This window comes from Thunnus albacares, chromosome 21, assembly GCF_914725855.1.
Source record: "Thunnus albacares chromosome 21, fThuAlb1.1, whole genome shotgun sequence".
Taxonomy (NCBI): Eukaryota; Metazoa; Chordata; class Actinopteri; order Scombriformes; family Scombridae; genus Thunnus; species Thunnus albacares.
Window position 1 is genome coordinate 3,081,884 of NC_058126.1, and position 23,608 is coordinate 3,105,491.

General features: G+C 41.0%; 1 protein-coding gene and 1 long non-coding RNA gene across 4 annotated transcripts in view; both read left to right on the plus strand.

Moving 5' to 3' along the window:
* Positions 1-23,608, plus strand: part of LOC122972222 (sodium channel protein type 4 subunit alpha-like) — a 245,265-nt gene that overhangs the window by 96,647 nt on the left and 125,010 nt on the right. The gene's annotated exons all lie outside the window — the stretch shown is intronic.
* On the plus strand, positions 1,453-2,545 carry LOC122972315. Its single transcript, XR_006399722.1, has 2 exons — positions 1,453-1,950; positions 2,106-2,545. It is a non-coding gene; the product is annotated as an uncharacterized LOC122972315 (long non-coding RNA).

Genomic DNA, 23,608 nt, shown 5'->3' on the forward strand with positions numbered 1-23,608 from the left:
CTGAATGATGATCTGATCGGTTTAAAAAAGCAGTAAGAGAGGAGCTGCTGGCTGCCAGTATGATGACTGTAATGGTCAGGAATGAATGAAGAAACACATGACTGTTGTGTTGTTATTTTTACCTGAACTGCTTGTCATTCATGTTTATTAAACCTAACGAGTTAGCATTTAAATCTTCATGTGTTCGACCAGGTGATGTGTCTACAGGAGGCAGGTGACGAGCTGCTACTGTAGCGAGGTGCTACAGGACGTTTCCCAGCAACAATTCAACTTTTACAATATCATAAGTTTCAGATTTTATTATTTTCTTAAATTATCTTAATTATTTATTCTGATTAAAATGCAAGAAATCGTGGAGTTTGATTAATTAATTCATAAACTAGCAAGTTATTCCTGACAGCTAACTTTGCTAACTTTCACTTCCAGACTGTGGAGGACGAACAGAAGCTAAAAACCTGCGTCATAATTCATTTCAGACTAGTGTTTAGAAACTGAATAACTTCCACATTCATGCAGACGACCTTCATCTGTCAGACAGAGGCGACTGACTGTTATCAACCCAAATTTCACACAATAATATCAGTTTTCTAGTCATGTTGAGTACGACTCAAACTGTGATTCCTCTGTGTCTGGAGGAGCTTTAACGAGTGTGATGTAAAAAAAAACCCTGATGACATCATAGTGCTGTCATCAGGTGGGTCTTCTGAAATACTCTATTGAGTTGCATCCTGGGAAATGTAGGATCTATCCACTCTTATACATATATTTTCCTTGTGTTGAAAACCTGCGGACATACAGGCTAAAAACTCAGTTTTATTTCCACAAAACTGTTTTTTTTTTTTTTCATAAAAACTGCTCATGCATAAAGATGGTATTTCTGAGTATCACAACCTGGCTAAGATATGTAGTGATCCAGATAAAGTCCTGTAAATAAAGCGAGTGAAAAGGTTTAATGAACTTCTAAAACTCCAGCCTGTGTCATATGACAGTTTTCTCTCTTGCTGGTATCAAGTGTCCAGTATCTGTGCTGATTGTCCACACAGAGAGCAGGACGCTGACAGACTCTGAGTGACACAGCTGCACAGCATGGATGTATGAAGAGAACTGGATACAGCGTCGGAGGCGGGGCCCCGTTCATTCCTATGAAAGTTGCTCAGTGGAGCATGAAGCCAAAAAAGTTCAACTTCCACGTATAAAATTACCCGGATCTTCCGGGATCATTGGGCCCATAGAGCATGCGCACTAGCAACTTTCGGCTACTTCCGGTTTAACCCTCCGGCTAACTTGAATGGGGGATAAAACAATTCAATTGTGAGGCTCTTTTAGACTTTCGAAATGTGATCAGACTGAACGGATCAATTCCTGATGGTGAGATGAGTCATTTCTTGGGGTTTGTGATGCTCAAATTTTTTTTTTACGGAACTCTCTTTCTCAGTGTAAGTCTATGGGCCCAATAATGTCAATGACGTTGTAATTACACGGTTTGACCACTGTGTCAAATTGGCTTCGCGGCCCGGCGCTGTTCCTGGGGGTTTGCTACACAGAGGTGAAGTCCCTCCCCTTCCTCTGGACCATCACGGGACCTTATTTCAGAAAAAATATGTACGATAATCAACAGCAAGAGACAAATAATTTTTTGACCCTCTTTGAATTGTGCTGTGAATTATATTTATGATGTTAATGATAATTTTGCAAGTAAAGAAGGTAAAACTGCTGAAGTAGAAGGATGTGAAAATACATAATTAGAAAGACTTCACACCCAAAAGTCGTGTAAGTGACGTCATAACTTCCTCTCCCGACGAGCTACCCAGAGCTAATGAAGCTAACGTTAACACGATGTCCGTGTGTTTTTGTACCAGGATGTCGTCACATGAGCATGAACAGGTCTTACTCGTTCTTTTGCTTCTCGGCTAACGAAAGGACGAGGAGTCGCTGGATAAAACACATCAGGTGAGATACGAGGTGAAACGTGCCACAGTGATGCCATGATGAGAGCATTTTCACCCAAAACTAGATGCTATTTTACTATTTTTACACTTAAGTTTTTTAAAACGGAACTTTGTGTGGTGATATAAATTAACAAACATCATTTTTTCTGAAATAAGGTCCCGTCGGGGGACAACAGAAGTCATCCAGCTCAAAAGTAGCGGCGCCTTCAGGACCTGAGTTAGCCTGAAGCTAACTGACCACGCCATGTGAAACCTATCTAAAGATGCAGTCACATGGCTAGCAGGCTAACGGAGAGCAAAGTCAGGACGCTAACTGACACGTAGCTCCGTGAAGAAAACAAAGGCTACAGGCAGGGAGAGTCAGGAGAGAGGAGGAAGAGGACGACGGAGAGACGGAGGAAGGAAGGTTCAGGAGAGGTGAAGCAGAAAGGAGGTCAGGGCGAAAGAGGAAAAAAGAAGAGAGGATACAGATAGATAGAGAGAGAGAGAGAGGAAGATAAATGAGAGAGGAGATGGACAGAGGGGTATTAGAAGAGACAGGAGGGAGAGCAGGAGGGGAAAAAGAAAAACAGAAGGACGGGAAGATGGATCAAGGGCATTAGAAGAGGAAAATAATGGGATGTGAACAGATAGGAATGGAGAGAAAAATAAGAAAATAGTGGAAACAAAAATGCAATGCGACTGAAAACAGGACAGAGACGTAAAGCATTGATTGGATAGAGGGAATAAAAGAAAAGGAAAAAGGGGGATTAAAGGCTAGAAAGAGCTTCTCCTCCTCTTTCTATCTCTTTAATTTCCTTTATTCCCTCTATCTAAAGTAAAGGAAAAGACGGAAGAACAAAGAGACAAAGTGAGTAAAAGAAACAAAGGTAACAGCTGGAAGAATGGATGAAGAGGAGAGGAAAAAGAAAGATAGAAATAATGGGGGGTTAAAAGGAGTTAATGATGATGTAAGAGGCAGAGTAAATGAGGAGCAAAAGATAAGGACAGAAATTAAGGATAACAGAGCAAGAGAGAGGAGATAAGACCAAAAAAAAAAACAGTAGGATAGGAAGTTGTGAAAAGATGGAGGTGGACGTTGAAAAGAGAGCGACTGACAGGGATGGAGGTGAAGAAGACAAGAGGCTGACAAAAGACGTGTAGAAGAAGAAGAGCTGTGAGGTCGGAGGCAGCAGACAGAAGAGTTCAATTCAACCTGTGCAGTGTCTTCATGGAGCTAAAATCATCCTCTAATTTCTTCAAAATCTTTAAAAAGGACATATCGATGGCCGAAAAGCAAAACCTCCTCTCTGAAAAATGCACTTTTTTGAGAATACTTGTTTAAAAAAATCTTGTTTTCTTGCAGAATGCTATTTGTTAAGGATACTCAATACGTAATACACTGTTTTAGGACTATGTTACTATATTATGTGTTTACAAAACTGTAATAACCATACAAACATACTGTTAACAATACCACATAATATAGAAATATAGTTCAAAAACAGTGTATTATGTATAAGGTATCTTTAACAAATAGCATCACGCAAGAAAACAAGTTTTTTTTAAACAAGTATTCTCAAAAAAGTGCATTTTTCAGATAGGAGGTTTTGCTCCCTGGCCATCAATATTCTGCTTTTTGTGATTTTCTGCAATTTTTATACTGTTATGATGTCGGATGTTAAACATGGTCAAAGTTCCATAACTTGAGGTGAACGTACATTACCTGCAAGTCAAAAGTCAGGGCCTCAACCTGCTTTGAACGCTCCGTTTGCCTCTACTTCCTCCTCGTTATGATGTCAGATTGTTCGCACATGCCCAGAAACGGCCGTCTGTTCTGTAGTCTTTGTTACTGTAGTCATATTTCAGATCTGATTCAGCTCGAACATGTTGTTGTTGTTGTTGAACAAGTTGACATTTGGAGTAAAAAACAATAAAAAGAGGTGAAATCCTGCTACTATAGTTTGTTTACGTAGCTTCCTGAAGCTGACCAATCAGAACAGAGAAGGCGGGCCTTAAAGAGACAGGAGCTAACACGTCCTGTTTCAGACAGAGGCTGAACTGAGCTGAAGGATGAAAATGGACGCACGTACCGCTTGTGTCCATTTTCATTCATCAACCCTCCGCAAAAACAATAGTTCGAGGTCCGTTTCTGTCAGATCTTCAGTGCGGATCAGGTCTTAGTGACGTGGACGTGTGCCATGCTGGTTTTGAGATTTGTGGAGGATTTCCTGTCGCTCTGCAGAGACACAAAGTGAGTCAACAGTGTCGAGAGTTTTCAGCCGAGAGAGAGAGAGAGAGAGAGAGAGAGAGAGAGAGAGAGAGAGAGAGAGAGAGAGAGAGAAGCTGCTGGAGGACCAGAGAGAGAGAAAGATGAGAGCGAGCAGTGATGACAGTGATGTTGATCACAGTGTTGTTTGCTTCCTGTGCTGAAGCTGCTCTGCTCACGCATGATGCTGATTTGCCCGGCCTGAGGGCAAAGGTCACTGAGCTAACCCACTCTGACATACACACTGACATACAGAGACTCATAGAACCAGCTGCAGCAGACAGAATCACTGGCACTTTACTAGCCAAGTGTAGTTTGATATGGGAGCAATAGGTTCAAGGTAAAAGCAGCAAACTGTTGTTGTTTATATGGCGTTGTGTTGAAGGATCATCTCACTGAGCTGCAGATGTAGCTTCACAAGAACAAAATCAGACTAAATCGCCGTGTTTCTCTTCATTATTCAATGTGACTTTGACTTTGGGGTTTGTTATTTCGCCTCAACCAACCAGATGTCATTCTTGCTCATCGCCATTTTTTTTCGAGACCATTTTTCAGTCTCTGGCACACGAAGATGACATCGCCTACAGATAAGGCTTCAACAAGAGCATCTAGGGGAGTAGATCAAAGATGTCTGTCAGTTTTTTTGTTGTTTTTTTTTTTTTTTTTGCCTGGTAACATCACATCTGACAAAAGTCTGGATGTCAGTTAAACTGCTGTGGAAATGTGCCAGTAGAGGTCGCTAGTAGCAACAAAACATCCAGCTGAAACACGGACTGTGCTGTACCAGCTGATCGTAAATCCATCACTAAGTCTGTCAGTTCTTAACTAGTTTCAAACTAGTGAAGTCAGGTTGCATTTTTATCTAGTAAACACTTCAGTGATGTGTAAATCGGTCGCTAGGAAACATCTGTAGCGGCGTTACTGTTAGCATCACGAGCTGTAACATAATGTCCAAAAATAACAGTTTTAGCAGCTAAAAGGTAAAATAAATTGGACTGATAATCATTGATGAGTTCAGGTGTGACTTTGTTTTATTTCTTTCAGCATACCAGGAGAAATATGTGGAGAAGGAAATATCACATTATGCTAAAATAACTGTTGTTATTTGGTCATTTAGTTATTATTGGTTTTGTAATTTGAGTATTTTTTCTGTAAAATGTAAAATGTCAGTTCAGATATGTCGACTATATTCTATATGACCTTTTTTACTCTTCAATCAAAACAGCTCAGATATTAGCAAGATACAACTGGTTTTAATATATATCGATGCATAAATCTCAACTTAGCTAACACTAAGGCTGGGCGATATCACCAAAACCTCATATCCCAATATAGGTCATTTTAATTCAATGAATCAATAGTTAGTCGTGCTCCCGTCCCACATGAACACCGGTCCAGTTGAAGTCGCCTGTGTTTCACTTCTGACAGACAGCGTGACTGAACCAAGCGTCAACCTCCGGGGCTGTAAAATGAAGCCAAAAACTGCAGTTCCTTGAATGACCACTTGAGGCTCCAAAAGCGAGTCAATCCCCATAGACCCCCATGTTAAACTTTACAGCAGAAATAAACATGTTTACAGCCTGGTACAAACAACAGTTTTGGTCTCTGTAGCTAATTTCCTCTTTCATGACAACTGTACGGGGGGTGAATTTTTTTATAACTCACCCATTTAAATTTTATTAAGCTGTAAAGTTCTGCATAATGAAGGATATTGGCTGGGAGTTAGGCAGCATCACGCACTGCCAAGATGGCGACGGCCAGAGCGGCTCACTTTGAGCTTCAAAACCGCTCTTCAGAAACCAACGAGTGACATCATGGTAACTACGTCCATATTTTTATACAGTCTGTGGACTGTACAGTGAGGAGGAAGCTAAAACAAATCGATGGCCGAAGAACAAAACCTCCTATCGGAAAAATACGCTTTTTTCAGAAAACTAAAAAAAACTTATGTGTTAACAATACCGTAATAACCATACAAACATACTGTAAACAATACCACATAATATAGTAATATAGTCTAAAAACAGTGTATTATGTATAAGGTGTCCTTAACAGCAGTGGTAATATAACATCAAAATCAGACACTGTGCACCCGTAGAGTGAAGTACGGTGGTTATTCTGCTGTTTCTGTTGGTCGTCAATCACCTGATCAATACCTGAGAGTCAAAACACTGAAATCATCACTGTGACAGACAAACCTTTCCGTTATGAAAATGATCTGAACTCTTTAAACACTGAGACAGAATCTGTGTGTGTGTGTGTGTGTGTGTGTGTGTGTGTGTGTGTGTGTGTCTGACAGCGGCGGAGCGCTCACTCCAGGTATATTCCTGCATTTCGCTGCATCATGGCGTCGGCGGCCTCAGGAGACGGCGTGTTGGCCTGGCTGGCTAAGCAGTCTGGCAGCATCTGCTCCGCTGCGCCGTGACTGCATCTGCCCGTGTGAGGCTGGGAACGCCGCTAGCCCGAGGGGGGCGGGGTTAAAGTGCAAACAAATGTCTGAGATGGAAGCGTAGAAAAGTGATGCTGAGGATGATGAGTGTTTCTGCACAGGTTCATTTGATTTATCAGCTGACATGAAGTGTTTAAAGGTTTCAGATATAAAGGCGGGTTTGAAAGGTTATAATGAAACTCATTTACATGAATAATCTAAGAAAAAGGTTCAGGAGGCTGAAAGAAAGACTTCAGACTTCTTCTTGTTGTTGTGTGACAGGATGTAATAATGTGATATTACACACAACACGTGCAGACGTATCTAATGTCATTTACATATAATTTGATAAAGGTCTCGATCTGCGTTCTTGTCTGTACTCAGACTCACATATCAAGTCTACGTTTAACATGTCAGCAAATGAGAAAATTAATAAACAAATCAATAAATAAATAAATGAGGCGACAAGAGAGGAAGATCAGTATAATTCTACGCTGTATGTCTGTGTATTATCATGCAACAAAATACTACTTAAAATTACACTACTACTACTACTACTACTACTAGTACTACTACTACTAGTACTACTAGTACTACTAGTACTACTTATGACTTGGCTCAAGTGGCCTCAACAAAGAGGAAACGCACCATGTTGAAGAGTTAACAAAAGATAATTTATTAAATCAAATTAAACAAATTAACTTAATATTTATAATAAGGGGTGTGGATGTCAGTGTAATCAGTAGTGTAATGTGCATGAGAGGAAGATGTGTGTGTGTGTGTGTGTGTGTGTATGTGTGTGTGTGTGTGTGTGTGTGTGTGTGTGTGTGTGTGTGTGTGCGTGTGTGGGTGTTGTACGGCGGTGCATGAAAGCAAAAAACAAAGAGCTAAAGCAACATAACCAAATCAAAAAGGCGCCTGTGGGGAAGAGAGAGAGAGAGAGAGAGAGACAGAGACAGAGACAGAGAGAGAGAGAGAGAGAGAGAGGGAGAGAGAGAGAGAGAGAGAGAGAGAGCTGCAGCCAGGCTGAAATAACCTGGAAACACACAGGAGCCTTCAGGTGCTCCAGGTTACCCCAACAATCCACCATGATAACAATAATAACAATAACAATAACAACAACAATAATAATAATAATAATAATAATAATAATGATAATAATAATAATGTAAAGTAAGACATTTATCACAGTATTCCAGCAGAGGACATGAGCTTTTATTGCATCACAAAATGTAGTTTTTAAGTTTTGTAGACAAGATGATCTGTTCAGGTTTTGAATGTGTGTTTGATCGTTAGCTATCAAGCTAAGTCCTGAAACAATTTGTTGGTTTAAAAATCTTTGTGTGAACAAGATGAATATGTTTTGCCTGCAGGATAATAACTTCTGTGAACAAGATGATCTAATATCTCGTGTGCACAAATTAATTAAAAAAAAAATCTTTGGAGGCTTCGAGGGCTCCGTAGAAATCTAATATTTGTTGTCAGATTCCTTCATGTTTTTATTGAACAGTTGGAGTTGTGGCTTCTTTTATGTACAGATGGCACGAAAATATAACATAGTGTATATGAATGAAAGCAGAGGCTGTGTGGTGTTTGAACATAACAGGTGTGCTGAAGTTTAATCAGCAGATCCCAGCTGAGCAGGTGAATCCGGTGTTTGAAGACTTCTGGGTTTAGTTTATATTATTGAAGAACATTTTTGTCTCTCATCTGTTAAAACAATTTCTTCTTAATGACCATTAAAACAATAGAGACGGTACAAGAAGGAGCGTTTCACAGGAACACTTATAACAAGGTTTTATTACAGTTCTTTTCTTAATCTATCAAAATACAGACTCATAGATAACGTCATGTCATGTTTTCAGTTCTCATGTCCAACTGACCCCCGCATGACACGTCTCACTCTGTCTCCAACCAATTTTAATTTCTACATTTTCCTCTTTACAATTAAAATGCTGAACTTCCTTTAACCTTCAGCTGATGAGTCTGCTGATGTTGCAGTTGAACTTGGCATTCTGGGTACTGAGAGAGGCGTTTGGTGTTGGTATTGTAGGTCATGCTGATGTTGTGTGTTGTTGTCACATCCTGCCTGGACTTTGTTTGGTTTTTGGACTTTTTGTGTTCTTTTGGGTCACCGGTAGATTATAGTGTAGTGTGTTTTTTGGTTTCCTGGTTTCCTTGTGTTTCCTCCTCTCACCAGCCAATCGGCTCCGTCCGTTCACTTCCTTCTCCTGAGTTCTCCACCCGTCTCCCCACCTGCACCTCGTCTTCTCGTTAGTTCAGTTACTATTTAAGTCCTGGTTTTTAGTTCAGTCTTTGTCGGATCATTTGTTTTGTCTGTTAGTTCTATTCTTGAAGGAGGTTTTCGTCAACTCTGCGTTCGGGTCCACTCCTGCTTCCCCGTACCTGACAGCTGTGTGTATGAACTTTAACCGATGTGCTTCATTCGTTGGATTAGTTTGTTTATGAGTCTTGTAGTTTTCCACCATTTTTAAATCCCCCTCCATCTCAGAGTCAGAATGCTTTCATGATGTTCTGCAGATAAATATATTTCAGTTCAAACCTGAAACTAAATGAATAAACTGCTAAACCTGCTGAGTAGAAAATCACTGATTGGATGAGTTTCACTCATTCTTTAGTGAGTGGAGCCAATCACGACCAGGTCCAGCTGTAAAGCCTTTAATTAGTCTGAAACTGCCTGGACAAAAAAAAGATGTTAAATAATCTTAAACAGTGTCAGTAAATATTTTGCCATGTGTGAAAAGAGGGGAAATGTGAGCAGCAAAAAAGATGTGACCTATAAAATATGTGCGTGCAGTCATATCGCCACGTGACCCGTCATCGCCGCAGCCCCCCCCCCCCCCCCCCGTCAGTATTCTGCTGACATGCCTGCAACATGCCAACCACACGCCAAGCACGCAACAACGATGTGGAATGACAGCCGGCCCGACGGGCTGCCTCATTAAGGATGCTAATTAGCGGACCGTCGTTAGGGGCTCTTGTTACAGGGGAGCTCGTTGGCATGCGGCATGTGACCCGTGAGGTCACTCGGGGAGGAAGTGGTTTTTGTGCTGGGAGGAAGTGACACGAGGCAGTTAGGGAGCCGGAGGGACCCAAAGGGCAGCAGACTGACTCTCCTGGTCCTGCTGCTGAGAGGAAGACTGATTCACCAGGACAGCATCCAACCAGTCCCACATGGTTTATTTATCCTCCTTTAATGTGATTTAGGAGTTCGTACCTGTCATTTAAACATTTTATTACATTTGAGACTCAAATTAATGAGTTTATTCCAGTCACAGAAATATTTAAGCCAATAGTTTCCATTTTAAAAAATAAACAGCACCAAAAAAAATGTTTTTGAAGACGTTTCCAAAATCCTCAAAGACTTTTCTGTCCTTTTAAGATGCTCCCTCATGTATACAGTAAAGTAGGATTTTAGGTGGATCTCTGTTACAGTACTTGAGCCAGAGAGAAAGGAGAAGCACCTTAAAAAACCTGGAGGAGTCTTCTGGGATTTGGGAAACTTTATTTTGACAAAATTAGAGGAAACAGACTGAAATGTGACGTCTGGGCTGTTAACTTCTCCGAGGATTCTTTATCCTTTTTCCCAGACGTCCTTCTCTCCATTCCTGTCCTTCAGCTCTTCCTGGGGGTCCCAAGTCGCTCCCGGGCCAGATGGGATTTATAATACCTACAATGTGTTGTGGGTCTCAACCGGAAAGCCTCCACAGGGAGGCGTCCAGGAGGCGTCCTGATCAGATGCCCGAACCGCCTGAACTGGCTGCTTTTGAACATGAAGGAGCTGCAATCTGCTCTGAGCTCCTCACCCTGTTTCTCAGCCTGAGCTTCAGCTTCCCCGCCATGCAAACTTATTTTGGCTGCTTGAAATCTGTGATCTCATTGTTTTGGTCGTTACCCAAAGCTTAAGAACCAGTGAGGGTTGAAACCTGGATCGTCTGTTAGCTTGGAGGTTTTCCTCAGCCTCCTCTTCACCCTCTTCCAGGTACTGATGAGATGAAAAAGTGTATATTCAAACTTTATTTGCTCTGTGTTTCATTGTGGTTACATAAATACCTGTAAAACCTGCAGAGATAGACCCATGTAGTGTCCTCACACAGTTTTCATGTCCTGCTGAAAGGTCTTGATGGAGGAGAGGTTATCTCGGGTTCTGGTGGTCTACTTTTAATTAAAAATCAGTGTGTCAGCACAGACCGTGTCAAGTTCAAGGTAATTACAGCAACAACAGCCAATAAACACTGAATGTATCCGAGATTTAGCAGAAACATCAATGCTGATGTTTGTTGCCAACAACTGGCTCAGTGTAGCATGTAGGACTGACTCTGTGTCGGTCAGGCTGTCAGTTTTATTCTAAGTAACTGAATCTTAGAATAAAACTAAATAAAGTTCATCATTAAAGAAATAATGTTTTGTTTCACCATAAGTTAGCCGTTGCCTGGTCGAGCAGATAGGTCTGATGGAAGCGGTTCTGTCTCTGAGGTCGTTGTCTCCATCTCAGTACTGTGGCTACTAAACACACTTTGTTAGTTCGTTAGTTTGATTTACTTCCCATATTAGCCTGCCCCCCCCCCAACCCCTCCAGAAAAAGGAAAAATGATAAAGTCCTGGATCTTCAAACCCCAGAAAGCTTCACTTAGCATGTTGCTAACAAAACTAAAATGCTGCATTGAAACAGTCATTAATTAGCATAACAACACATGTTAAAGGGGACATATTCTGCTTTTGTTGTTTTCTGTTATTTATATCCTGTTCTGATGTCGGATGTTAAACTTGGTCAAAGTTCCAAAACTTGAGGTGAACGTATGTAGAAATGTTGCCTGCAAGTCAAAAGTCAGGGCCTCAACCTGCTCTGAATGCTTCATTAGTGATGGTTTTTCTACCTTGTCGACGAGTTGACGTCGACTTGTCGCACATGCTCATAAACAGCCATCTGCTCTGTAGCCTCGGTTGTTGTGGTTTTGGTTTTTCCATGTTTTGTTCACGTTGTCTCATATTTCAGATGTGATTCAGCTCCAACATGTACGGATGGATTTGAGAAGTTGACATTTGGAGTAAAGAAGGAGAAAAAGAAGTGAAATCCTGCTACTATAGTTTGTTTACGTAGCCTCCGGAGCCGGAGGAAGCTTCCTGAAGCTGACCAATCAGAACAGAGTGGGCTCATCAGGAGGCGGGGCTTAAAGAGACAGGAGCTAAAACGGCCTGTTTCAGACAGAGGCTGAACTGAGGGGCTGCATAAAGGACCAGTAGAAGATAAATAAGGAGTTTTTAACTGGAAATCATGCAAAGATATTCCAGTAGAGCCCCAGAATATAAATATAGAGCTGGAAATGTGCAGAATATTTGTCCTTTAAGTAAAACTAAAATTCAGTTTCAACACTGTTAGATTCCGACTTGCACACTCTTGTGTTTTCATCGCTAACAAGCTAATTTTCAGGCTTCCGCCAAACTCAAATCCCTTTTCAACCTCTGGCTCACATACCTGCCGTTTTCAATGATAAATTCCAACAATGGCAAGAAACTGTTTTTCCCATTAACGCCGGAAAAACAACTCAAACCTTTATCTGCCCCGTAATGTGACAAGAAAATACAAGACCAAATTCAAAAGGTGGAGCTATGGCTTTAATCATCATTGACCCAGCTTCCTCTCGGAGAGACTCCGCTGTCATCAGAGCAGTTAGAGAGAAATATGGCTTGACCCGACTCTGAGTAAATAGCTGCCGAGGGGGTTGATTTTCCTGGAATACACTGCGTCATATAGCTGATATTCATCATTCCATTAGCCTAGCATTCACTGCTGGTGGTAGCATGTCGATGTCAATTTTATTTGTATAGAGCAATATCACAAATCACAAAGTCGCCTCAGGGGGCTTTACAGTCTGTACAGCAATCCGACACCCTCCGTCCTTAGACCCTCGATTAGAATAAGGGAAAAACTCCCTAAAAAAAATGGAAAAACCTCAGAAAGAGCAACAGTAGGATGGACAGACATGCAAACAGACAAATTAGTGTAGCATTCAGTTCTGCTTGTACTGATGCATTTCCTACTCTGTGTGTGTTTGTGTTTGCAAGCCTGGTTTCCTCTGCTGCTGGTAGCCGCCATGTTGGTGCACCTCCAACTGAGACTGTGTATGTGTGTGTGTGATTTTAAGTGTATGTGTGTGTGTGTGTGTGTGTGTGTGTGTGCCATAAAGCTCTCAGCAACCCCCTCCTCTGTTATAAATGGTTAAAACATTATGTTAAAAGCTGCACTGATCAATAACTCAACTCCAATATTGAAAACATTTTTCAAAATGGGGGTTGATTTTGTGAGTGCACATGTGTGTGTGTGTGCGTCGCTCCGTCTGAGTATGTGTGTGTGTATGTGTGTGTGTATGTGTGTGTGTGTGTGTGTGTGTGTACTGGGTGTATTTAGTTTGAGTTATGAGCTCTCCTGGAGGCTGTGAATGTGACATCTGTCCAGTGTTCAGCCAAAGACACAAAAGAGGCTTCCACCACCTAAATGCTGGTCCACAGGGAGATAAGTGTGTGTGTGTGTGTGTGTGTGTGTGTGTGTGTGTGTGTGTGTGTGTGTGTGTGTGTGTGTGTGTGTTGATAACAAGCAGGTCTAAAGCACTTACAGTCCTCTTGTTTTTTCCTCAGCACTAAAGCACTGAAGGAAAAGGAGCTTTAGTGATATCCCAGCAGGAAAGTTTCATCTTTGCCAACATATACGTAGATGTTTGACTTTACAGTAAACTGGTTTAGTTTAGCACATGCTCAGTAGCGTCTGCCTTACACAGAACTACTCTCCTGGGACTGAAAACATGATGCTGTTATTAGTCTTTGGAGCCGTTTCTAAACAAACTAACATGACCAAACTCTTCATGATGAAGGAACATGTCACCCAGTGCAGCGATGTGAGTCACTGACGTGTTTTTAATAGTTTCTGAACAACAACGGAGGAATAAGATATATCAGGCTTTGAAACACACACACAATACTTGTTAAACTGAAATTATAGTTTCTGCGTCTGCAAGTCCATGAGGGTCTACGTGATGTAAATTTCGTCATCAGAGGGTGTGCACGTAGGCCAAGCCCCCAGGAACAGCACCAGGCTGTGAAGCCAATTTGACATAGCAGCCAAACCGTGTCATTACAACGTCACGTGACGCTATTGGGCCCAAAAAGACTTTTGTGCATAGACTTACATTGTGAAAGAGACGTCCATAAATCAGCGGATACATTTTTTTTTGAGCATCACAACCCCCGCGAAATGACTCGTCTCACTGTCAGAATTTGAGTCATTCAGTCCGATCACTTTACGAAAGCCTAAAGGAGCCGCACGATTGAATTGTTTTATCCCTGTTTAAGTTAGCTGGAGGGCTAAACCGGAAGTAGCTGGCTGGTTAGGGCTAGGGTTAGGGTTAGGGTTAGGGTTAGGGGGTTAGGGTTAGGGTTAGGGTTGGGGGGTTAGGGTTAGTGTTAGGGTTAGGGTTGGGGTTGGGGGGATAGGGGGTTAGGGTTAGGGTTAGGGTTGGGGGGTTAGGGTTAGGGTTAGGGTTAGGGTTGGGGGGATAGGGGGTTAGGGTTAGGGTTAGGGTTGGGGGGATAGGGGGTTAGGGTTAGTGTTAGTGTTAGGGTTAGGGTTAGGGTTGGGGGGTTAGGGTTAGGGTTAGGGTTGGGGGGATAGGGTTCGTGTTAGGGTTAGGGTTAGGGTTGGGGGGATAGGGGGTTAGGGTTAGGGTTAGGGTTGGGGGGATAGGGGGTTAGGGTTAGGGTTAGGGTTGGGGGGTTAGGGTTAGGGTTTGGGTTAGGGTTAGTGTTAGGGTTGGGGCGTTAGGGTTAGGGTTAGGGTTGGGGGGTTAGGGTTGGGGGGTTAGGGTTACCCCTACAACATTCTTCCGTCCTGGTTTATTGACAGACAACAGTAGGTTGATGAGACTTTAATAGCAATTCAATTGAACTTCTTCTTGTTTTACCACTGCAGCTGCTTTTACTTGTACTACTACTTCCACTGCTGCCAGTACTACTTTCCAAAGCCAGGAAAGACACAAAACATTTTTCAGTTTGTGTTTTTCTATAAAACTTTACATTTCTGTGCTTCTTGAGGGACATGAGCTGAGTCTTGTTAATTATTTGGTGACAGAAAGGCAGAGGAGGATGAATAAGCTGGATCAAATTAAAACTCATCCACCAGCTAACACGCAGTTATAGGATCAACCCACACTGGGAAGATAAAATGAACTTTATTGATCCCTCAGGGTACAATTAGGTCATGTCACCAGTAGAAACACAGAGGTGTAGGCTGAAGAACAAGGAGGGCTGGTATTAAGGAACATCAATTAAAATACAATACCAAGGAAATATGATCTGCTGCTCGACACACACACACACAGTTTCTGAAGACTTTCTTTCAAGTAGCATCTTTTCTTCTAATAAATGGCCGACAGCACGACGTCTAAACACAAAGGACACCTGCGCTGTACACAAATAAACTCTCAGTAAACAGCTTTATGTGAACAAACCGACTGGAGGGGAAAACCACATCAGAGCCGACACTCTGACCTTCTCTTCCTGCCTACGTCCAACTCCCTCAGACAGGATTATGTCGACCATCTTGATCATGACCCCCGTGCATGTCATCCGTGTTGACGGACGCACTGAATCATGGGTAACAAAAGGACAAATTAGGAAAGGAGAGAACGAGGCGGCACTGCTCTGGAATTCAGGAAGAGGAAATCTGATTTACTGCCTGATTTTGAATATTTAGATGCTTTGATTCAGAAATTTAAAACCATAAGAGGCATCAAAGTTATATATTTCCTCGTTTTTCACTGGTGGTATCCAGATGTGCAGATAATTTTGCTTTTATCTTATGGCTTTTTTGAATTATTTCAGATTTCTGCCTCCAGTCTAATACAATGACAGCGGATGGAAGTTTATTTTTGGTGCTGAAGCTTTGAAAAAAATGACATTTCAATCAGTAGAGACTAATTGAAAGTGATTTTACAATACTGGTGAAAAAGATAAAGAGATATTTTAAGTGACTGCAGCGATTAGACTCCATTGTAAAGTTATTTTATTTCAGGGTCTAATAATATCATAAGGCCACTTAGACTCAAAGAAGATGAAGAGATGAAGATGAAAGAAGTGAATCAGGTGTTCAGGTTCAATGTGTCAGTCTGGAGCAGACCTGTGGAAAAACTACCCAGCATGCATAGAGTACTCTTTAAAGTGCTGCAGTTACATTTGAAGATGAAAAAAAAAAGAATAAATAAGTGAGAGTGAGCAAAATCATCCTGACTGATGCGATCACACTGTTGATCAGCTGTCGTTATCCAGATACCAGGTGTGAATGGGGCCTAAAGGCGTTTTCAAACCTAGAGCAAGAACCTGAAGAAGATCCTTCGGGCAAAATTCAATGTTCTTCATCGTGTTAGTCCAGGTTGGACTATTCTCCAGTTGGTTACCAGCTACTGATGATTTCACTCATCCACACAAGGCTCCGGGAGCTGAGACCGCCTTGTAGTCGGGTCGCATCGAGGTCAGATCGTGTTCCCGCCGCAAACAAACCGCTCAAGATTTTGTTTGGGACCAGGAAGAGGCCACCAGGAAGGGGGTTTCAGACCTTTTTAGTCCAGTTGAATTGGACTCCTTGTGTTTCAGGTTAGGGTTAACGGCTCCTGTAGCCAGATGTGCTTTGCATGCTGGGATAGCAGCTACCTGGAGAGTGAATCATGGTCTGATCTGAGTAAACGTTCTGACGTGGCTTCTAGTGACGCATTTTGGTTCATTTGGATTTTTTCTCTGTGTGAAAAAAACGAACCCAGAAGAAAACATCAAGTTTATCAGCTGATCCACTGATTCAGACCAGAACAAACAAACTATAGGTTTGAAAATGAGCTGATCCCTCGATCACGCCGTCTTTTAACCACCTGGAACTAAAAGATAAATAAATGCTCTGTGAGGTGACGTCTGTCCAGAGTATCGAGTGAAGGAGAATCATTTCCATCTTTGGATGGAAACATGACTACAGTCTGTTTTTATTTCTCTCTCTCTCTTTCTTTCTGTTTGTTTGTCTCTCCAGTCGTCACCATGCTCAGTCAGGCATGAGACCATATCGATCAAATCACACACACACACACACACACACACACACACACACACGCACACACACACAGAGCAGTGTCCATCTGCTCCCACGTGTCAACAGTGTCAACTCATTCTGTGTCAATAAAGCTACTTGTCGATAAATATTCATTTCTTTGAGACCACTTCCTCCTTCGTCTCCGGGGTCAACTCTTGTCTTGTTTAATCTTTCATGCTGACTCCATAATTTACCTCAGTATCACCTCACCTGCAGCCGCACTGTTTACTCACACTTTAACACACACAACAAGGACAACAAGCATCTCTGGAGGTGACATCCGTCAGGCTTTTAAATCGCATTCATTTTGTTTTTTTAATTGTTTATAAAAACGTTATTCCAGTGATAATAATTAACATCCGGCAGGTGGATTGTTGAGTGTAACCAGGACAAACTGCTGGATGGCAACGTCCAGATTAAATGATCTTAACTGTTGGATGGACAACTGTTGGATGGATTGTCTCAACTTCAGGCTGAACTGTAATAACCTTGTTCACCTTCTGAAATTTCATCTAACGCCATCATCAGGTCAAAATATTTACTTTGTTTTAGGATCAAATACCTGCAAAACCAATGACATTAGTGTTTAGTGCTAATTAGTAAATGTTAGCATGCTGAAGTTAGCACAGCTGATTTTTTTGTCCACTTGTTATCAGCAGAAACAAGTAGTGAACTCAACTCTGACACATCATCATCTTTTAAGTTGATATGTTGAACTTGTTAGCAAACAGTTGCTTATTTCCACATCCAGCAGTTACAACATGATCATCACATTGATAATGTCAATAATTACTTGTGGGGTTCCTCAGGGTTCTATTCTTGATCCTTTGTAGTTTCAATCTGGTTAAAGCTGCTTGAAATGATGTTTTTTGTCCACTTGTTTTCAGCAGAATAGTCTCTAAACATGACTTCTGTCATATTATCAGTTTATAGAGTAGTTGTGGCTAACATGTTAGCAAACAGTTGCTTATTTCCACATCCAGCAGTTACGGAGCAACATTATCATTCATGTGGAGTCGTGTTTCTGTCCACCTGGTGAATGTAAGTCCAATATTCACTCTCTTTTAGCTCTGTTTTTACTCTCTACCAACTCCTGAGGGAAATATCTGGCTCTTTAGCTGCTAAATGCTCCACTATGTTCACCAGCTAGTCTACAGCTAACTGTGTCTGTTTGGTGCTGAGCAGGTAGTGAAAACGATGCTATGAGAGCGCTGAGAGTGAACCAGAACAGTAAAGTTGCAGCTTAACAGATAAACAATGAGCTGAAACTCACTATAAGGCTCCGTAAAGTCGAGAGAAGCTGCAGAGTCTCTGATAATTCTCTGTAGGTTCATCACTACGAGACACAATCAACACATCACACACTGACAGCTCTGACTGTGTTATTATTGAGATACTTATTATAGCCGCTTTAAAGCATGAACTATCCATCTGTCATCAGCCGATCCAATTATTATTATAGTTACAGCATCACCGTAAAACAAACCCTCAGAACAATTCACAACATCCAGTGTTGTCGTTCCAAATGCTGCAACTAAGCTATTAGTATGTTTAATTATAACAGGTACATCATAATGTGTTCCACAAATGCACCATGTCATTTTCTAATTTATTATATAATGGCTTTAACACCAGAAAAAGGTTTGCTGTTGCACTGAGTGCCTTTTAAATTCAGCTTGTTGTTATTGTTTAATGTAAATATGTGGAATTAAAATAAAAAGGAGCTTTTAAAGGGAGACAGATAAAGAGAAAAAGGACATAAGGAACAGATTAAGAGAAGGCAGGTGAGTGAAGACAGAGAAAAACAAAAAGAAGAAGGACAGAGGAGCAGAGAGAAAGTGAGTTCAGTGTTATCTCTCAAGTTTCTCTGGAGTGAGAATTATTGATCGACAGTTAGACTGACGGACAGATCCAGAGCTGATCTCAAACCCACGTCTCCAGTCCACGGCGGGCTTCCTCTTCCCACTGAGACGCCGTCCCCCGACGCCTCTTCAGGCTCTATTTCTGTAGCGTCACATTATCCTCCAGCTATAAATCATTTGGACACAGCTGGTGAGATGAACATGACTTAGCACTCTGCACTGTTCTCGAGAAACACCAACAAGTGTCTGACTCAAAGCCAACACGACTTCTTCCCATACCAGCAGACATAGCTAAGTAATGAGCCACTCGAGGACTCACTTCACAGGCATTTTACAACAGCCGAGAGCAGTTGTCAGGCAGCTCTTCTCTTTTGAAATGTATGTAGAGCGGCGAGGAGCTCCGCTGAAACCAGCGCTGGGAAACACTTCAAGTAAACAACATTCACACGACAGGATGTTCAACCTTGCCATGAACAACAATGACAATCAGAGTCTAAAGAAACACATTCAAATAACAGGATTGAGCAGCAGGCTGCATATGTAGTTCTGTGAAACACCTTTTAGAACCATAACAGTAGAAACCAGAACCGATAAATGACATAAAAACCCAAATAAACACCACAAGATGTTAGAATGTAAAGAGCATTTCGAGCTAAATGCTAAACATAAGACCACTAACACCCTCACATGTGTCATGTTCACTAGCTTAGATTAGCATGTTAGGATGCTAACATTAGTACAAACACTAGTACAGCAGTGGATGATGGTGTGTCATCAGTTTTGCAGGTATGTTATACACCAGTGTATTGGTGATGATGATGATGGCTCTAGATGAAAGATCAGAAGTTATTGGTAAAACTTTACTGAAAGTCCTTCTGTTTAACATTTATAATAGTATATAAACAGTTAATAAATGGTTTATAAAACACTATAATGTGGTTATAATCAGATAAGTGTTGATTAATGTGTTTGTCAGCAACTATAACTGTGAGGTCAATACAATGTATAACAAATAATGATAATATAGTAAAACACAGTTATAATAATATAAAATATGTCTTCATATGGGGTGTTCTAATTGTTGACAAATGCATTAATAAACACTTAAAATGTTCTGATATGTTTATAATTACACATTTATATAGTGATTGTTATTATGATTCATCCTGAAGGGAACATGAACCAGATTTAATGGTGCTCTGTCCAATAGTTGTTGAGATATTTCACTTAGAGCAACAAATATGAACCTCATGAGAAAAGATAAAAAGTCAGAAGAGGATTCATCATGAATGTCTGCTACCAGTTAGAGCACCAGTATAGGTTTGATGGGGTTGAGGTGCTTCTTTATTTTTACCATTAATGTCTGGTCCAGTAGTTGAGATGTTTCACTCTGTCGTCCTTAGAGCCGCGGCGCCGGCATTGATAAACATGTACGTCTAAAGGGCAACGCAAAGTAGCGAAACCCTCTCAAACATTGTTTTCCCTCCTTCGACAGCAGCTGGTCATCTGGTCAGGATGCACCGCTGTCCTTTACCCAACATCTCCTCTCATTAACTACGTAGAAAAGCAGCAACCGTATCTTCTGTAGGTCTGATGTGTTCAGTTTGACCCCAATTAACAGGCTTCAAATGATGCGATGCTCTGCTACACGGCAGCTGTGGGTTGTGCTTAAATATACATATGATCCATATGAAAAGTATTAATTGAATTCAGTGAAAGTTCTTGCCCTTATTTGATTGAGTTTTATATTATTTATAGTTAAAAGTGTATATATATAGAGAGAGAGACAGGAAACACAAATCAAAACTCCCTTGTTAATAAAAAAACTAGTTTTTCTTTTTTCAAGAACTCCAAATGAATGAAAATTATAAGATATTTCAAATCTAACAAACTTAAAGAGTCTTATAAATGTCTCTCACTAAGGTAGAGAAGCTGTGATGTAAATAAACAGCATTCAGATGAGATATTAGAAAATAAGAGATTTAAAAAAAATCACATTTAACCACAAATATTCAACTGAAAGCAACATTTTCAGACCGCAGGATATTAAACCTGTAACATGACTGTTTAAAAACTCCACTGGAAACGTCATGAATTAAAATCCTCAAAATGAGTTAGAAAGTGTTTTTTTGTTGAGGATATAAAAAGATCTCAGACAGTCCAGAAAAGGTTAAGCAGCTTTTTATTCCCTTTTGGTTTCTCATTATGAAAAGTTAAACTGCGTCTGACACATTTCTGCCTCCAAACTAAAGAAACTCTCCTCAGCGACATTTAGACTCATGAAAAACTCTCCACATGAATAAATAGAAGTCTGGTATTTTCCTTAATGACATGGAGACAATGAGGCTGCTGAACACTGAACACTTAAAGCAGGATAACACTCAAAACTTTCCTGAAACACCATCAACACCATAAAAAACTAAACCGAAACAAAGAAGCTCTTAAATTGACATAAATGTAGTTGATATGACACCATAAAACAACATTTATACCGGACTTTATGGACCTTTAAACCACTTTAACTGAGCTCTCGCAGACCAGTATGTCCATGATGTGTCAGACTGGCCTCTATTTCCTTTTCTGTGAGGAAGTGATGATGTCATGGAGTTGATTGACTGAATACACCTGTGGTCGGGTCTAAATTTAGTCAAACTCATATAGAGCCGCAGCATAAAGCTAAAGAGACCTGATATGTTCCACTGCTGCTTATTAAAGCTCCTGAAAACTTTTTACTTTCTATCTGACATAAAAATGTAGAGTTTAAATAAGCAAGAAAGCAGCCCTGCTTCTAAATAAGTAAGAGTTAAAGTGGTTATAAACAGTGTTTTCTCTAATAATAGTGTGGTTTGGGGCTGCAGCAGGCAGCTGTAAAAAGCCTCTGAACACCACCTGCTAACATCTAACTACAGATTATTATACTTATCAACTCCAACCGACACCGTAAGTCTGTAAATAAAGAGAGTGAAAATTAAGCAAATGATCAGGGCTCAAATGATTATGAGTGATATTTACTGAACGTCTTATTAAAGCAGAAGACTGTAAAACTGTTTGTGATTCAGGTTTATATTCAGTGGTTCAGTGTTTAAAACGCTGACTATGAACAGGAACGTTGATGAATATTTTTCTTGCTTACTGTGAACAAGTCTGTCAGGATCAGACTGGTCTGAGCTGCGTGTGTGTGTGTGTGTGTGTGTGTGTGTGTGTGTGTGTGTGTGTGTGTGTGTCCTTATAAGTGCTTGGTAATCAGGATGGTTTAGATGTTCTAATGATAACACATTGGAGACGACTCTGTTATTAATGTGACCAAATGTGGTGATCAAAGTGACACACACACACACACACACACACACACACACACACACACGGTTATAGCGCTCGGCTGTGATCAAAGCGTTGGTCGCTAGCCAGCCTCGTCTGTGCTGTGATGCTAACAGCTAGTCGACCCGCCTCGATACTTTAGCTGCTATTTCAGGAGCTGCTGTGTCACTGATGAGACATTAAAACAGAATCAAAGCCGGAGGGATTTTCTCTCCGCCCGTCTCATGGAAACACTGAGAGCGCCACGCTGACCTTAACTTCATGTACGAGACTTCAAAACTTCCACCAAAGAGACGCCCCCCCCCCCCCCCCCCCCCCACCGTGTGTCCTGAGCTCTGATTCGTCCAGCATCGAACAGTGACCTCTGACCTCTGAGCACTGAACAGTATGTTCTCTACTAAACAGATCAGCTGGTCACATCTGATATGTGATCAATCTAAAGTATAACTCACATTATGTGACTGTTCAAGCTTCGTCAGATTAAACTGGTTAAACTGGTCTCAGGTGGGATTCAGTGTCTTTTAGCTGAATGCTGAAGTTTGACTTTTAGTCTTGATGACGTTACATGTAGGATTAGAGATTAAGGTCAGTGATAAATGTCTATGAAAATAGATTAGATCAGATCAAACAAGATTAGCCTTGACTGGACTAGATGACGCTGGGCTGGATTAGAGTAGATTAGTATATGCTGAGGTAGACTGGACCGGACTAGATTGGACCTAGATTTAACTAGATTGGATTAGATTACATAAAGCAGAATTAGACAAGGTGACACTAAACTGAACTATATCAGATTAGGCTGGATTAGACAAGATTAGCTAGACTAGACTTCATTAGGTCAGATTAAACTGGACTAAATTAGACTAGAATGGATGAGATTAGATGTGAAAACTGAACTAATTATGGCTATTTTAGTGAATGAAATGAGTTTAGATTATGTTAAATTACTCCAGATTAGACTAGATTTAACTAGACTGGATTAGATTACATTAGGTGACACTAAACTGAACTATATTAGATTAGGCTGGATTAGACAAGGTCAGATTAAACTGGACTAAATTAGACTAGAACGGATGAGATTAGGTAAGAGTATATTAGATTACACAGGATTAGATTAGACTAGATTAGATTTACTGGACATTAGATTAGAGCAGATTCCATGACGTGATGTTGGATTAGACAATAGTTTTGTTTATGTATCCGGGAACTAAAGCACAAGCAGGGTGAGAGAGAGATGATGCTGCAAAGGTCAAAGGTCTTAGGTCATATTCTAAACTGTGGTGATGTAACACATGTAACACCTGGTAGATTATTTCAATAAAAACCAGATTATATCTTCACGATTAATCAACAGAAAACGAGTGAATCCAACAATATGTTCAGTCTAGTGTTGATCAGGTGAGACGAGCAGCACGGAAAACACACACACACACACACACACACACACAAAAACACGGTCCTTCCGTCTCCCAACAGAGGTGGCACAAAACAATCTCCCCCGGCAACCAGCACTGGGATACGGTTGCTATAGCAATGCTAAGTACTCTCTTCCTCCTGGACTCGAGTTTACCTGAGTGTTATAATTAGAGGTGTGTGTTGTGTTGTGTGTGTGTGTGTGTGTGTGTGTGTGTGTGTGCATGTGTGTGTGTAGGAGGTCAT